The sequence below is a fragment of the Lissotriton helveticus genome, chromosome 6 (genome assembly GCF_964261635.1).
Source record: "Lissotriton helveticus chromosome 6, aLisHel1.1, whole genome shotgun sequence".
In the NCBI taxonomy this organism is placed as follows: Eukaryota; Metazoa; Chordata; class Amphibia; order Caudata; family Salamandridae; genus Lissotriton; species Lissotriton helveticus.
In genome coordinates, this window is record NC_136067.1 from 322,301,334 (window position 1) to 322,318,356 (window position 17,023).

The window sequence follows — 17,023 nt, forward strand, 5'->3', positions numbered from 1 at the left end:
TTTAGTGAAATTTAAAAACTTGCCAGTCTCACGTCCCTTCAAGCTAAGAGGGTTGCGAAGAAAAAATTGTGTTGTGACTCTAGAAAGTTTGGGAAGCATTGATCCAATGCATTTCAGTGAACAATGTACAGGGAGCGACAGTTTTCAGTCAAACTGGGACAAACACTGACTCCAAAGGTTCCTTGATGTTCAGGAACAGGAAGTCAGAAAAGTCACATCAAAACAGAATTCAGAGCCCTGAGTTGCTGACAGCTCAGAGCCTTTAAAATATAAACTCTGTCATATACATTAGAGTACCTCGCACCAGCCACAGAAAAGATGTTATAATTTCGACTGTCGCAGTATAATAAAAAATACGTCTGCATGTGAAAACCACTCTAGTCTCTTAATCAAAGTCAATTTAGTTTTGACGGGTCACTAATTCTATTGGAAAGGAGAAGAGGCTGTAAGTACAGGCCCGCATTGCCCGCAAGAGAGAAACCCCAAGCAGGCTAAACGGAGACGGTTCCCATCCCCCGTCCTCGTCCCCTGCCCTGGTCCCCTCCCGCTGCCTATTGTCACCGCGCTGCCACACGCGTAAAGAAGCGTGCGAGAAAAGGGCAGGGTGCGCGTCGCTCGCGGCTTGAGGCTCCGCCCACTGCCACGCCCAGTCACCCCTCGTTTCGGACTCGACCCCCCTTCCCTTCCACTCTTCTCTGCTTGGCTCGCGTTCGCAGTAGGAGCCTGTCGCTAGGGGACTGCTGAGCTGCGGGTGCGCGAGAGAGTCGCGCGCGCTCATTCGTCTCCCACCTAGTTGCGCGACGTCCGCGGCCCCGCCCAGGCAGGCGCGCGCCCGGTAAGAGCTGGGCTGTGAAACACGAAGAGGGACGGAACCGCTGGTCCGCTGCGCCGCCAAGCCTCCCCAGTGAGTATGAGTCCGGCCAGAGGATCCCTTCCGCCCCTCTCTTCCACCTGCGTCAAGTGTGATGCGGAACGGATGAGTGTGATCCCCCCCTCCCCCGCAGACAGCTGCAGTGACCCACCCTCCCCACCCCCAGCAGCCCGAGAGGACGCGTTTATTCTCCCGGTCCCTCCCCGGGGCATGCATCACCCTCATTCAGTGCCTTGTCCCTGCCCACAGCTTTTGCTGTTGGTTCCCGTTGTTGTAATGGGATTGTTTGCTGTAAGTGCAGCTTGCTGCTGGTCTCGTTGGCAAAGACGTTGGCACTAGAGATGCAGCAGTACTGCATTACCCGGAACTAGGGGTGCAGTGGTGTTTGTTGCTTTATATACTGCTTCACACTAAAGCGCTGTAGTGGCTGGGTTGCATTTACCATTTTTTCCAGTATTGTTTCCTGTTACTGGTAGGTGCTCTGGCTTCACTGCAGAGTGTTGTGTGTTCTGCTTGCTCATGCTGCTCGCTGGTGTATGTTTTCAGCACTTGCTGCCTGGTACTGTCGGCCTTCCCTGCTCATGTTACCGGAGGGAGCTTTGTTTCCTATGCTCATGTTGCTAAGGGGTGATCTGTCGCCCCCCCCCCTCCGCCCCCCATGTTAGGTTTCTGTACATGGACTCTTCCGTCAGAGGGTGTTGGTGGAACATTATGTTTTCAATTCTCCTTTGCTGGTAGAAGTAGCGTGTTGCCCTTTAAGGTGGGATGCTTAATGGTGTGGCAGCTTGATGGTGTTCTATGTATATACCTATATTGAGATTATCGAGGGCGCTGTATAGATTCCCAACTCATTTTGCTTCCCTCTGTGGCGTTGCTGTACGATTACCGAGGTGTTTTCTAGGTGCTAACCCTCAACTGCATGTGACTTTAGTGTGCTCTGTACATCATCTGCTTCAGGGCTCAAATGGTATATATAGATTGCACTCTTTTGACTGCCTGACTGGTGCAAATCTCAAGTGTGAACATGCCAGGCTATACATATGACTGCATTGCTGTAGCCTGTGTTGTCCACCCCCTCCAGCACAAAACAGTCTACTGTATGACTACTTGCTGGATACCCTATGATTTTTAGTAACTGATAATTGTTGTGTACTTTTAATGCTTGTCTTCTGCCATATTACCCTGCTGGAGTATTTGTTTTTCCTCGCTGGTATTGACGTTAGCTCAGAATACCAGCGAGTGCTGTGAATGAATGAGAATAAATGTGTGCCATAGCACTTAAGGGGGATATCTTTAATGCTTTCCTTTTTTTGAGCAAAAGGATGATGGTTTGAAGAGCTGTGTTGTATCTGAAATCATGTTCAAATCTCAGTACCCATGTCAATTTTTTTTTTTAAATTGTATTATTTTTTTTTTTTTGTCCTCATTTGCCTTAACCCCTATTTAGGAAACACCGACCAACTTGTGTGTCTTACCTGGGCGAGTTCAAGCGATCTTTTTAAGATCATTTTGGATCTCACACCGAGACACAAAATAGTTATTGGCGGAAGAAGCATCCAGGTTTAGAGGAGTGATTGATTAACTCCACCAAGGTAACTTTCAACCTGTTGGACCATATTATCTACCTGGGCGACCCGTAACAATGATCCATGGAGCAGGGAAGGCATAATCATAGGACCCGGGAAAAAAAAAAAGGACCCTGGGGGAAAAAAACAACAACCCGGAAGTCCTATCTCCACTGTACCAATAGGTACCAAAATGTGAGTTTTTTCCTGCTACAGGATCTAGCCAGATCGACTCTAGATGTTTCATACAGGGACGTCAGCCAGCCGGAGTTTGTTGGTGCGGCGGCGTCTACCCAGAACTTACAAATTTGTCTTCTTGCCAAAAGGATAGCATAGAAAAGAAAAGATCTTGCACGGCCGGAGATGTTGTCATCGCTACCAAAAATGATTAGTGGGAGAATGATGCTCAGAGCGGCATTGAGAATAGAACCCAGCGTCACCTTCACTTCCTCCCAAAAAACATGCACATCAGATGCTTCTGACAAACCGCATTTGTTACATATTTTCCCTGGTTGGAACTTTGATAGCCTTAAAGGAGAGAGATACGCTCAATGAGCTGTGAAGAGGTGGTTTCTCTTCAACCATGCAGGTTTCACTAATTTATGCAGGAGAGAGAATGAATCTATCAACACCTGCTCGCACTGAATATCTAGCTCAGTTCCCCATAACTCATCGACGAGTTTAAAATCGCCATCGACCTCCTCCAAAATTGCCCAATACCAAAGTGAGACTTCTTTACTACCCCCTGGCCTTGCCACCAGTAATTCTTCCAAATTTCTGTCTTTCCCTAAGGGGACCCCCTGTCTGAGCTGTGCCTGCGCCCAACTATTCAACTGCATATATTTAAATCGGGATAAGCTGGAGCCCACTCTCCCCAGTAGCTCTTCCGAAGACTGCAGTGCACCCCCTACCAACAATCCTCTCCACTTCATAATTCCAGAATCCTTCAGGGGAGTAGCCAAGATATCCTGTAGGCAAGATGGAGTACCTGGTGATTCCCACAGTGGTGCAAGATTAGAAAAATAGCTAAGTCCTGTTTTCTTTCTAATTGTTACCCAGCTTCTAGCCAAAGATTGAAGAATTTTTAATTTGACTTTTTTGAAGAATTTTTGGTCCCCAAATTTAAACAAGAAGCCCTCAGCTGGTAAATCAGCCCCTTCTAACATGGCCCGAAACATTTCACCTCCTGGTGTAATAGAGTTTTTTTTTTAAAAAGCATTCTTGAATGCGAGAACTGAAAAGCCCATGCATAGTAATGAAGGTTGGGTAATGCCAACCCTCCTTTTTCCCTCCTCTGCCTGAGCTTTTTCCACGCCAATCTGGTGGCTCTGTATTTCCAAATAAAAGAGTTAATCTCACGTTGACACTTATCTAATTGCTTGGTGTCAAAAGCCAAAGGGATGGAATTGAAGAGGAATGTGAATTTGGGCAGGATGGACATCTTCACTAAATTTGTCCTCCCCAAGATGGATAAGGGGAGGTAAGCGCAAGCCTTTAGCTGCTTCTGACATGTTTTAAACACCCGATCAAGATTGTATTCAGGGATTTTCCCTAGCTCCTGTATAATACTGATCCCTAGATAACGCAAGATGGAGGCGACATTCAATTGTGTGTTACTAATGTTCCAGGCCATTATTTCGGTTTTATTTGCGTTTTTCATATCCCGAAACCTTGCCGAACTCCTCCGCCCTCTTGATAACTGTTGGGAAAGCAAGGTCGGGATCAGCAGTCAATATGAGGATGTCGTCTGCATATAAGGCCACCCGCCTTTCCCACCCCGCAAATTTAAAAGAAGTAATATTGGGGTCCTCTCTAAGGACCTGAGCGAAGGGTTCAATATATAGATTAAAGAGGAGGGGGGAAAGCTGGCAACCCTGCCTTGTACCCCTTGTAATCTTAAAAGCCTCAATCAGTGCGCTATTAACAAGGAGTCTAGCTGTTGGTGCCTTATATAAGAGTTCTATCACTCGACAGAATCTGTCACCTAAATTAAATTTTTTTATTACCGCGGCCAGATAGGCCCAGTTCACCCTATTAAAGGCTTTGGTCGCATCCAGGGTAAGAGCGGCCAAGGGGAGAGAAAAGGCGGATGCGATATCAATAGCCTCCACTAGATCGTATGCGAGGTCCGCTAATTGGCGCCCTTTTGCAAAGCCCTTTTGATCTTGGTTTATAATCCTTATTAAGGAGTGAGATCGGCGGTAGGATCCACACTCAGTCGGGTCTTTCCCTGGTTTAAGGATCAAAACTACCGTCGCCTCACTCCATGAAATTGGGGGGTTCTCTCCCTTCAGGAGAATACTATTAAAGACTTTCGCCAAAGTTGGAATGATGGCCTCACTAAAAGTTCGGTACAGCTCCCCTGGCAATCCATCTGGGCCAGCCGCCTTCCCTCGTTTAGACTGAGCAATGGCCTTCCTTACTTCTTCCTCAGAGATTTCACCTCCAAACCCAGTCTTTGATCGTTTGAAAGTCTGGGCAAAGAGACCCCTTCAAGCCAGATGTTTTTATCTGCACAGTCTTCCCTAATATCTTCCCTATATATGGTCTGAAAAAATTCCTGAAATGCACTCCCAATTTCTGAGTTCGAAAGGCGAGAAGCTGACTCTCCCCCGACCCTAATCTCTCTAATATGATTTCGCGCTTGGTCTGTTTTTATTTTCCAAGCGAGTATCTTGCCTGCTGCCTCCCCAAATTCGAAGTGAGAGATTTTACTCGCCTCCCACCTTCTGGCAACCCTATCTTGGAGAATAGTTTCAAGTTGGTTTTTAAGAGAGACTAGTTTTCCTTGATCCTCCCTTGAGCCTATATGGGCCCCTAGTTTAAGCTCTATAGTATTCATTTCTACCTGTAGACCCTTGATGGTGTCCCTAAATAACCTTCTTCTATAGGAGGCTCTGCTGGTGATACATCCTCTCCAGAAGGCTTTCAGGCATCCCAAACCATGGAGATGTTTGCTGAATTTAGATTTACCTCAAGGAAGTATTTGGTCTCAGCCTGAAAGAAATTAATTTCATCCTCCACTAATAAAATGGTGCGATCGAAGGACCATGAACTGTGCCGATTTTGTTGGACAGGAGTTAGGCTAAAAGAGATTGCCAAATGATCCGAAAGGTGAGATGGCATATATTCTATATCTTCAACTGATTCTCTAAGACTGTGACTGAACCATGCATAATCTATTCTAGACTTGTGCTTGTACTTTAAGTTCTTAAAGGAAACCCCCAATTGTTCACCCACCCTTTCCCTCCATATATCTGCCAACCCTAGCTGAGCCATAATTAGCAAAAGAGATTGCCTGGATTTAACAGGGACACAGGCTCTAGGGTTGGGTGATTTATCAAGCTTGCGGTTTAATACAATATTAAATCCCCTACCCAAATTACCGGGTCTTGAAAGTCCGATAGGTGGCAGCGGATGGTATCTAGATAAGTGGGGTCATCCCGGTTTGGGCCCTAATATCCCACCAGGGAGAACAGCACATCTCCCAAAGAGACTCTTAGTAAAAGCCATCATCCACTATGGTCTTCCCTACATTCGACTATTTGAGCCTTGGCTTGTTTTTTAAATACCACCAAATCCCTCTAATATTAGCAGTTTGGTCCGTACATACAAAAGTGTCAATCCATCTCTGATTTTTCAATAGAGCTGTAGTCTCGGATTTGAGAAGATGAGTTTCCTGTATGGCAATGACCTGCGCCGAGGAATCTCTCAGATATTGGAGTATTCTGTCTCTTCTATCCTTCGTACCCAGGCCATTGACATTCCAGGATAAGAACTGGAGCGACATCATGGGATCCCAACCTCCACCTCAGCCACCACCTCCATCCTCCCCGTAGACCACTTATTAAGAAGCCCTCGATACATCTCTGGCCTGACCAGAGGAGACTTCTGAACTCCATGACAAAAGATTTGGATGCAATTAAAGATTGAATGATACCAAAAGGGTACCAGCAAATGAGATATTTTTAAAATTTCACCCCCACCGCCCCCTGTGCCCGTGCCCCCCCCACCCCTTGGGAAACCCATCCCTACTTACACTGGCCAGATGTATGACCAGTATTTGCGCCCTCTGGCTGTCCCTTTCTACTTTACCCCCTAATACTATGTGGTGGTGCTAAGGAAATTGGGGAACAAATAAAGAATCATACCCTTTCCCTTTCCTTATTCAATTCTTTCCTCTCTTTTTTCCTTATTTTTATTTATTTCCCAATTCCTCTTTCCCCTATTTTCTTTTTTGGTGTATATGTATGTATCGATGTATGTGTGTATATATGTATATATATATATATATATATATATTATATTTTATATTTTCCCAACCTTACTCTTGTTTTATTAATTTTTTTATTTTCCCTGTTTAATTTCCCTTTCCCTTTTGACTCGCTATTTTCCCCCTTTAGTACCTGCGCTTTTATCTAACATCCGGGTATCTTCAGGTCGGACTACCCCCTCTCCCTCGTGAAACATCCCTTAAGGATTCCAGCAGCTCGTCAGCCTCAAGGGGGGGATCTAATATTATACATTTTGTTGTTGTACATGATCCGCAAAAAGGCAGGGAATCTCATTTGCACGGTAGCACCGAGCGATCTAAATTTCTCCATCCTTTGGCCTAATTCCCATTGTCGATCCAGTGTAGTTTTAGATAGATCTGAACAAACCTCGACTAGAAAATCTGGACCCTTTAGTGATTTCGCTTTTAGTGCCAAACTCAAAATCTTTTCTTTTAACGTGTATGTAAGGAAATTAACATTTTTCTAGGTTTCACCCTACCGGGATTTAAACGGAAAGGGTCTCTGTGCACCCTCTGCATGTCTTTCTCCAAGAGATCGGACGGTTCCTCGAGATTTAGAGAATATTTTAATATTTTTACCACGAAGGACTTGATTTCACTCCCTTCCTTTCCTTCCGGCACCTTCAGTAGTCGAAGATTATTCCTCCGGGAGTAGTTCTCTAAGCTTTCCACTCTCTCCCGCATGGCATCGCCATCTCTGCGTAGGGCTTGGATTTTTACTTCAACAGACCCCAAGTTTGCTTTGAGCTCCTCCACTGAATCCTCCAACGTTTCAGTTCTTTTATTGAGTAGGTCAACCTTTTTCTCGAGGACCTCACAGGCTGCCCTTATCTCTGATTGATTCTCAGCTGAGACCAGGATACCATTTTTTATGTCTGCCTTCATAGATGTAAGAAGGCCCTCTATGGAGAGCCTAGGCGAGCCCTCCACCCCACCTAAGCCGCAATCCTCTTCCTCTACCCGGGAAGACACCGATGGGGAAGAAAGGACCCCCCACAGCATGTGACAATGCCTTCTCGGGGTGGCTGATGCTGTCTAAGGCGACTGGATGGTTGGGTTTCCTAGCTAATGCAGCTGGTGCAACAGGAACTTCCATCTGCCCTGTGGGTTCGACCAAATTTACTAAGAGTATCGGTGGGTATAGCTGGAGTGCCCTTGGATGCTGAGGGGGACGTGTTAAGGGAGGAAAAGTCCGAATAACATGTGGAGTCAATGGAGTGGATATTCAATACCTGGGGCAGAACCTTAAAAAACGAGCGCAAGGAGAGTGTAATACGTGCAGCGCTGTTTTTTACCGCTTCTCTCTCTGTGCTTTTATAAGATCTTTATTTCTGTCCGCCTTCGTAGCTGCCCCCTTTACTTGGGACTCCTGGCTCAAGCTGGCCCCTTTCTGCGAACCTGTACCTGTACCACTAGCCAAAGCACCCCCTAGAGCACTATCAGCACACACAACCCCTACAGCACCTCCAGTATCAGCCTCCAGTGTTGCCTGTGAAATTCATGTGCCCTTGCCTCGTCTAGATTTCTTTTTGCCCACTTTCTTAGTCGGGGGATTTTTTAAAGCGGCAAGGCCAATCTTATCACACTCCTCCAACAGCGCTATATCCCCCGTCTTAGCTTCAAAAAGAGCTGCGCTCTCACCGTCCTCCCTGCATCCCCCCAGGTCGTCCTGTACCTGTTTGGAGACTCCGGCAGAACCGTCGGGCTGCCCGTCCACTGGCAGAAAGAAAGCGCTGATTCTACCGTTGCTAGATTTGCTAGCACTAGCGCTGACTCTGGAGCCAGTTCTGACGCCGCCCACGCTGTCCCGGAGGAGACCGCGGGCCGCCGCGTCTCAACTCCACGGTGGCTTTCGACCAGTGCGGCAGGAGGGAGGGGTGTGGAGATCGTACAGCGCCGCTGGCACACATCCGCCGCGGTCCTTCGATGAAATGAAAAGTAATTCGAAGAGAAAAGAATATTCCGTGATCTCCGCTGACTCCTTAGGTCTTTAGCACCATCAATAGCTCATTGATGCCATGCACAGGGTGAGAGGAGAGGCTACCTACGAGGACGCGCGCTACCGCTTCAACACGCGGGCGTAATGTTTCCCCACTCAATAGTCTCAGTACCCATGTCGTCTTGGTGCGCCTTTACCATGTTTTATTCCTTGAACTGTGAAATTGTGCACTTTGAACTTGCAGTGCTTCCTGAGGCACTGGAACCTTTTTAGGTTTTTCTCAAGAGTTTGGTGCAAGCGCTGCTTCCCCGGCTGAAGGCCCCCCGACTGTGCTGCTTCCCCGGCTGACGCCCCCCCCCGACTGCGCTGCTTCCCCGGCTGACGCCCCCCCCCGACTGCGCTGCTTCCCCGGCTGACGCCCCCCCCCCCCCGACTGCGCTGCATCCCCGGCTGACGCCCCCCCGACTGCGCTTCTTCCCAGGCTGTCCCCCCCCTCCCCCAACTGCGCTGCTTGCCCGGGCCGCTTTCAATTTGTTACTTCTACGTGTCACCCCCCTTGTTGCTTCTACGACCCGCCCTCCTGTGTTGATGACCCAGGGTTTGTTTCTTGACCGCCAACCCCAAGCACTTTAAAATAACACTATTGTGCCTTTTCAATTTTTTTTTTACTAATTCAACTTGTATCAGTTACTAAAAAAAACCCCGGCAAAATCCTTACATTCTTTAACCGTAAAGAACTGCGCTGGGATACCGTGCCAAATGACTTAGAACAAAATTGGAAAGTCAATAAGCAAGACCTTGTGGCTTTGCCAATTGTTGTTTACGTTGGAATTTCGCTGGTGTACGCAAAATCCAAAATTGCATTGTTAAAAAAAAAAAAAAAAAAAAAAAGGCCCGGCAAATGACATTTTTTTTTTTGTCAACACTGCACACAACAAGGAAAATGGATGGTAAATAAATGTTCATCATCCTTCCGACTCACAAGTAAAGGTATCTGGTTTTTGCCCACTCGCTCCTGCGGTTGCAAGGCTTTGATAACACGTTATAAGTTGGAAATGTGTATTTTGTGAGCAGCTTTCTCTGTGAAATGGGCAGCTGCTAGCATCAGTCGAAGCGGGTATCATTATCACAGGCTGATTTATGTACCCAACGCCCACATACCTGTAACCGTCTATTATTTATTTAGACATTTTAACATTAGTTCCTTTAAGCAACAGTGATTTCAATATAGGCACATGACAGAAATGATGCATTAATGAACCTATGCTGTCCCTTTCAGGCCGCCGTCTTTGCATTGACTTCTGTTTGCAAGAAGTCACAAATTAAATCCTGCCTCATAAATATTAACAAAGCAGGATTCCTGTGACGCCAGCCCCTTTGCGTTGTGCTCTATTGGTACCTCAAGCACAGCTTTGATCTGGTCATGGTTGCGCATACTATAGAAACACAGTGCTGCCACCCGTGCAAATGCAAAAACAACAATTGATGGACGGAATGTTGCACAATGGCAAAACATTCACCCCCAGTCACAGATCTGGGTTTAATCCATCGTTATTTTGCTCACCACACCACCCAAGTTCAGACATGGCCATATGCAAAACAGTCTTGACCCTGTCCCTCATGGGAACAGTCCAGCCTGAACTGCTGAGCCATGTCTTTCCTGGACCGGAATCAAGCATCTTAGGACCGGTTTCTGGCTATCAGCCGTCATCAGCCAGGATAGCTTGATTCCAATGGCATGGAGAGCAATGGACTCGCGTCTGAGCATACCCGGCCACCCGTGCAAATAACACGTGGTTCAACAAATACCTTTTGGGATGATAAAAAAAAAAAAAAGATATACATTTTTTATGTTTTTGGTCAGGTTTTTGTAAAGTGCTACAAATCACCTTGCTGTCACCCCAGAGTAGTTTGTATATGGTACAAGTTAGTGGAGGAATAGCTCGAGGTTCTTGATATTAGCAGTCAATTTGTCTGTAATGTTATATTAATTGATGGAATTTATCAACCATTTATGATGGTGAGTGGTAGTTAAGCCTTAGAACAGAGTCTGAGGGGATACAAACCTAAGGCTGATAAACAGTTTAAGGCATCTAAAGGATATGATAGGGTCCATTTCTTTAGATTTGTGTATTGTGGGATTTGTACTTCATCCCAAAGGCTGCTTAAGTGCTTTACATGAGAATACATGAGAATACATTTGTACATCACCTATAATACATGAGGTCTATTATACATATTAAATTGTAGACGTGATGTAGGTGTTCCTGTTTGTATTTACATCCGTTTGTGCGGGAAACTGCCATGCGTGCTGCTTTCCCGCAAGCGCAGCCACTCTGGCGGAAACCAGGCATATGCGTGGTTAAGGCATATGTACAGTCTGGATGCTGGAATGGGCGGGCCCAGGAACAGGAAGGATTTGGGAGAGGACGCAGTAAGGTAGTGGACCTGGGGCCAGGTTTTGGGGGGGGAGGGGCGGAGGGTTGTTTTTATTAAGGGTTGGTGTAGCTTTATGGGATGGGCTCGTTTTATGGGCTGAGGAGGTCTGAGTTATTTTCGGGGCTCGGGGCTGGGGTCTGGAAGTTTTTAGGGCTCAAGGGTGGTCGAGGTAGTTTTTAGGGCTCAGTTGGGGGGGTCGGGGTACATTTTAGGGCTAGGGGTCGGGTTACTTTTTAGGGCTCAGAGCATGGGCATTGAATTCTCAAACAAAAATATACAACAGCATTTTAGTGGGAAGGTTGCAGCTTTTAAAAAATGTGGTTTCATTTCTAAAATATGAAGCAATATGCTAGACTTTAGAGTATCACAATCTTTTGTTTCCTAATACTTGCAGTCTTTTTGTCGGCGCATCTGAGTGCTTCAACTGAGGCAACTAGTCATCCATAGTAGATTCTATGTGCTCTACATGCGCTGCACCCACGAGCAAGCTAAGGATACCAATTTAATTTTAGCCTCCAGTTTCAAATTCCTTTATATTTACCCGCCATTTAAAAAATTTCAATCTTGTATTTTGCAATATTTATTATTCACACACACACACACACACACACACACACACATGATGGCCAGTGTTTAGTTATTGTTAGGTCCAAATTTTCGTAAGGTAATAAAATATTTGTTTAAAAAAGAAAAACTAGAAATGTACTGAAAAAAGGAACGGTTAAAGTAACTAGTTCGGTGTGATAAAAAGATAAGTTTTTCTTTAGATATAAAAAAACAACATTGAGATTCACTGGAAAAAAACAATGGTTAAAGGAACATTTTAGTGAGGTTTGAATTTTACATGCACAAAACCATAGAAATTCAACGGTTAGTTACTCATCTCGAGAAAATATAACTCGTTCCCCCAGGTAACCCTAATAATAGAGCCTTTCAATTAATGAACCATAATACAAGTTTGAACAGCATTAACATATGGACAAAAAATATTACCTTAACTGCAGACAGTGCCCTTTCCTGATACATAATGCGGTACTGCAGTCTGGCAGCCAAATGGTTTGAGCTGCAGGGGGGCCTATCGGTCCCACGGACAAAATACACATGAAAACGTGTTGCCCTTGACCCAAAACAGTATGTCCTGGGCGTCGGGCTATAGGAATTTCACATCCCTGCATATGTAAATGTATGTGTGTGTGAGTGTATATGCGTGTGTATATATGTATATGTATGTGTGTGTATGTATGTGTATATATATATATATATATATACACATAATTTTTTTTTTTTTTTTTACCTACTGGCAGTCGCCAGTAGGTAGTTATAGTTAGGATCTATTATGCATTTGAAATCCGCAACATTGTATTCCCAATAACTTTGACACCGATTGATGAATCTTTGCGAAATTCTCCAAACTTTTGGCCAGCTCTGGTCCGCTCCTATCCTGAAAGTTTCGGCGTGATTCGTCAAGTGGGGGCCGACAAAAAAAGGGGGTCCCAAAACGTGTTTCCCCCATGCATTTCCTGTAGGTCCTTTAGCCACAGCCCGAACGGCAGAACGGAATGACACCAAATTTGGCAAAGAGGTGGTCCTCAGTTCAGACTTGTGCCTCCCGCTTAAATGGTGTCAATGAATGAATAAATGTTGGATTTATAGAGCGCGTGGTTACCCTGGAACGTCCCAGCGCTGTACCACTGGGGAACCCGTCCTGGCTTTCCCTGTGAGATGGTCCCTTTACTGGGCATCCCCAAGGTGAAGCCAGGCATCCCCGGCGGTGGTGGGGCCGGAGTGGAGATTAAGCAAGCTATTGCCCATAGTTGCAGCGTGGAACCCCATGGTTAGAGTTGCACAGAGGCGAGATTTATCGGACCCGCTGACATTGGTCCTGCACCCGGCCGCGTCGGGAATTGAACCCTGGTCCCGGGCCGACCTCAGCCTCCGGGTCTGCCGCCTCTGACCGTTGAGCCACACTTCAATCTGTTCAGTAGTTCCTGAGAAAATGACAGTTAAAGTCATTTATATATCTATGGGCGTGGTGGATCCGTGGATTGTGTGAGGATCGTCACTGTACCATAAGCGCACCCTTCCGATCACGCGCCGAATGCTAATTGGCTGACAAGTGGTTGTCAACAATCGAAACCAGGAACTGTTGGCAGCCATTTTGTGCCTCGGTAGAAGCGAGGCTGAGGAAGTCAGTGGAATATGTGTGCAAAACAGAGAAAGGGGGCAGGGTAGAACTAATTTTACCCTCTAGGCCTGCTTAGGGGGCACCAGAAGGACCCTCCGGGTCCACAATTTATTTTAATTTTTTAAACCCGGCAGGTGCGTGTAGGGTGCGCGGACTCTGCCATAAAATAAATAAAATAAAACCGAGTTTTTTTTATAATTAGTCCTGGTTAAATACTGGGGCCAAAATTATAAAATTTTATGGGGGCCCCAGAGGAGCCCCCAAGTCTCGGGAATCGTCACCCCCGGGGGCTAAAAAGAAAAAAATGGTGGGGGGGAGGGGTCCAAGGTCCCCAAATCAGCGGAGACCACCACCCTTTATGTATTGTGGGAGGAGGACTGTGTGGCCCCCCCTCCTGGAGCACCCGGAGCTACAAAAAAAATGGTTGAGTGGGGGGCTGCAAGGTCTCCGAAGTCCCGTGGACCACCACTCCCCGGGGCTTTATGTATTGTGGGAGGGCCGGCTCTTGCAGTGTCCCGGGGTGTCTATCCCACCCTCCCATAGCAAGGAAATCTGTTCTCTCTTTCAAAATCTAAATCAGATTGCTTTTCCACATGGGGAGCTGCATGTTAGTAGCTCTTCATGTGGAAAAGCAATGCCGGCTCCCAAACGTGTAGAAGTTGTGCACCAAAGGCGCTGGAGTCGCGCAGCCTACAGATTGAGTCGTGCACCCAGCGCGTGCGCGCCAGGGGGCTGCACTGAGCGCCGTGCTGGGTGTACGACTTCTAATTTTACAATATAAAAATAGCTCCTATGAGTAATATCTAATATTCCCGGGAACCCCATCCCCTGGGGCTTATATGAAATGTTGGGGACTGTGGGGGGAGCCACAATGCCCCCACGGTCCCGCCGGCTCCCCGCGTCCTTCGGGAGACGGAATTGCTTTTCCACATGGGGAGCTGCTAACATGCATGTGGAAAAGCAATCTGGTTTGGATTTCACTGTTCTGTTTTTCAAAATGCAAACCAAGTTTGCTATGAGAGGGCGGAAGTTGCGAGACTCCCGCCCTCTGATGGCAAACAGCAGTGTCTCGGGGGTAGACACCCCGGGACACTGCAGGAGCCGGCCCTGGGGCATGGTGGTCCCCAGGGCCCGCAAGGGCTCCAGGCAGAGGGCCTCGCAGCCTCCCTCCCACAATACACAAAGCCCCTGGGGGTGGTGGTTCCTGGGGCTTGAGAGGGGTCATTGAGGCCCTTCCACTTCTAATTTTGCAGGGGGTGGGGCCTTGCAGCCCACTCCAACCATTTATTTTATGGCTCTGGGGAGTGGCTCTCACTGCTGCATAGTAAACAGCAATGTTGAGAAAATCTTTCAATAAGATAACAAAGTTTTGAAGTCCATTTTTGGCGTTATTGTTGTAGGTTGCAGCCGTTAAAGCGGCGACAATTTTAACTCAGTCTTTGTAAATATGCCACCAAGTTTTGTAATGTCGACAATCTCGTCTCCCATTTAAATAGGCATGAAGTATTTATTGAAGTGCATTGTGAATCGTGAAGCAACACTGTGTAATTGTGATCGATAAAGAATTGAAAGAGTTGTGTACTTGTTTTGCTCGTAATGTGCAGAGGGGCAGATTTACAAGTTCATTGCGTTACTATTGCATCACTTTTAAGATGGGAAAAGTGACACGAAAGTGGCGCAAGGGGATTGTAAATCTGGTACACAGTGTTCTGTCTTACTTTGCTTTCCTTTCTGTAATGTAGAGGATCCTGGGTAAATATAACGGTTTCTGTACAGCCAGTACATTTCAACCCTACCCCCAAAGGTCTTACTGCCTGTTACCATAGTAACAGTTCAAGGAACACTTAAGTGAGCACAGAGGTTAGAAGTTCACCACACTATGTTGCTAATAGAAACAGTTAGTGTGCTGGAGTTTTAAAAGTTTTCCATAGGAACCGTTAGCCATAGAAGAAGTCAGTGGAAAATATAATAAAAATAATAGCCGGGGTTCGCTGGGGCCCCCACATTCCCGGGGCTTCACTCATGTTGGGAGGGGGGTGCAGTAGGCTGTGTAAATTATATTGGGAAAATAACAATGCGGCTTATTGTGGCTTTTCTTTAATATAATGTGGAATAATGTTTATTTATTAGGCAGTGTTCACTTTTGTTACGGATAGTCACTTTGTTACAGGAAATTTATTAATATGTAAGACGGCGTGTTCTGTATGTGTGCGTGGAACAAATTTAACGTTTAATTGGCTAACGTGTTGCCACAACAAGTAGAAGTGTTTTCTGCAATTGACTTCTGCTCCGGAGTGTAGCTAGGACATCTAATTGGCTCACATGTTGTAAGGAGGACTTTCCTGAGCTTTATGTTGGTTGGTTGCGAACTAATGAAAGTAGAAGTGTTGCCAGCCATTCACTTCTGCTCTGCGGAGTAGGAGAGACATCTGATTTGCTGACGTGCTCCAAGAAGGACTTTCCCAAGCTTAATGTTGATTGGCTGTAAACTGTTGAAAGTATAAGTGTTGTCAGCAATTCCTTCCCTCTTCGCGGAGTATTAGGGACATTTAATTGGGTGTTCCAAGCGGGACCTTACAAAGCTTAATGTTCATTGGCTATGAAGCATTAAAAGTAGAAGTTTTAGCAGTCATTCCTTCCTCCTCTGGGGAATAACATGGATATTTTATTGGCTAAAGTGTTTCGAGCACAAGTATGCTCCTTATTGGGTGGGAACGGTTCACTGTTAGTGATTTTGTGACACACTTGCAAAGGAGTATGGGAAGAGAAAGTAGTAGAGGGGAGGTTAGGGACACTATTAACTCTGTATAGTAGTCACAAGGTGGTGGGCAGGGATTATGAAGGTAAAAATTGTTTTTATATGTTTTAAGGGCCATTTATATAATTGCTGTGTGGTGTACAAATCACGGCGGAAAAATGAGTGTCTTGCGACGTTTTTTTTAATCAAGTTTGTGGGTGGGATTCTTCCCAGGAGCACTATTTACTTATAATGTGGTGTTTACTTTTCTGATGGGAATGTGTGGTTGCGCAGAAAAAAATTCAGTCTAGGTTTGAAACAGTTTTTATTTAGCAAATAGAAATACATTTTCTTCAGAAACTGACGCTGTATACATGAAAGGGATTACAATTAATAATGCAATTTCATAAAATATCAGTTAAGCGTGGCCATACCCTCCTTTTTTTCTGCTATAGTTTGTAAAAGTGTTGCCCCATATTGTTGATAATGTAAGAGGGCATCAGTTACTTTTAGATAAAGTAGAATAGAAGTACTACAACAAACACTCCCGCACTACATTATCTGAGGTCAGGAGAACAAGTAAAAAACAGTTAAATACAAGTGACTTCATATTACATAGAAATGTATGCATTATTATTTTTCAAATTTGTATTCTGTAGAATTCGGGAACATTCTGTCGTAGTGCTTAGAGGTCGCACACTGTTCCGCTAACAAATCACATACTCACTTAAGAATATATAGGATAGTACTATTATAATATACAGAACTGGTCCTATATATGCTTTAGGGAGAAGGTCAATAGGAACCGCAAATGAGAAGAATAGAAATTAGAAAACAACATTTAGAAATGTAGGGTTTATCAAATATTTAAAGTAACAAAGTATGTATGAAAGCTATATTTTTTATTCTGCAATTTCGTAAAATGTGCTCCCTGAAAAAAATATCTGATAAAGTACGTTGTAATGTTTTCTAAGCTGTATTACACAAGGCCCC

At 45.5% G+C, this 17,023-nt stretch overlaps 1 protein-coding gene across 8 annotated transcripts in view; it reads left to right on the forward strand.

The window, feature by feature from the left end:
- Nucleotides 1-553: 553 nt before the first annotated feature.
- CYRIA (CYFIP related Rac1 interactor A) overlaps nucleotides 554-17,023 on the forward strand; it is a 339,563-nt gene continuing 323,093 nt past the window's right edge. For 2 of the 8 annotated variants that reach the window (XM_078647763.1, XM_078647764.1), the window contains exon 1: nucleotides 688-904. The gene's annotated coding sequence lies outside the window, so the exon portion shown is untranslated. Of the gene's footprint in view, nucleotides 1,344-17,023 lie in introns of all 8 variants that reach the window. The other 6 variants (XM_078647768.1, XM_078647767.1, XM_078647765.1 and 3 more) reach the window with 6 other exon arrangements.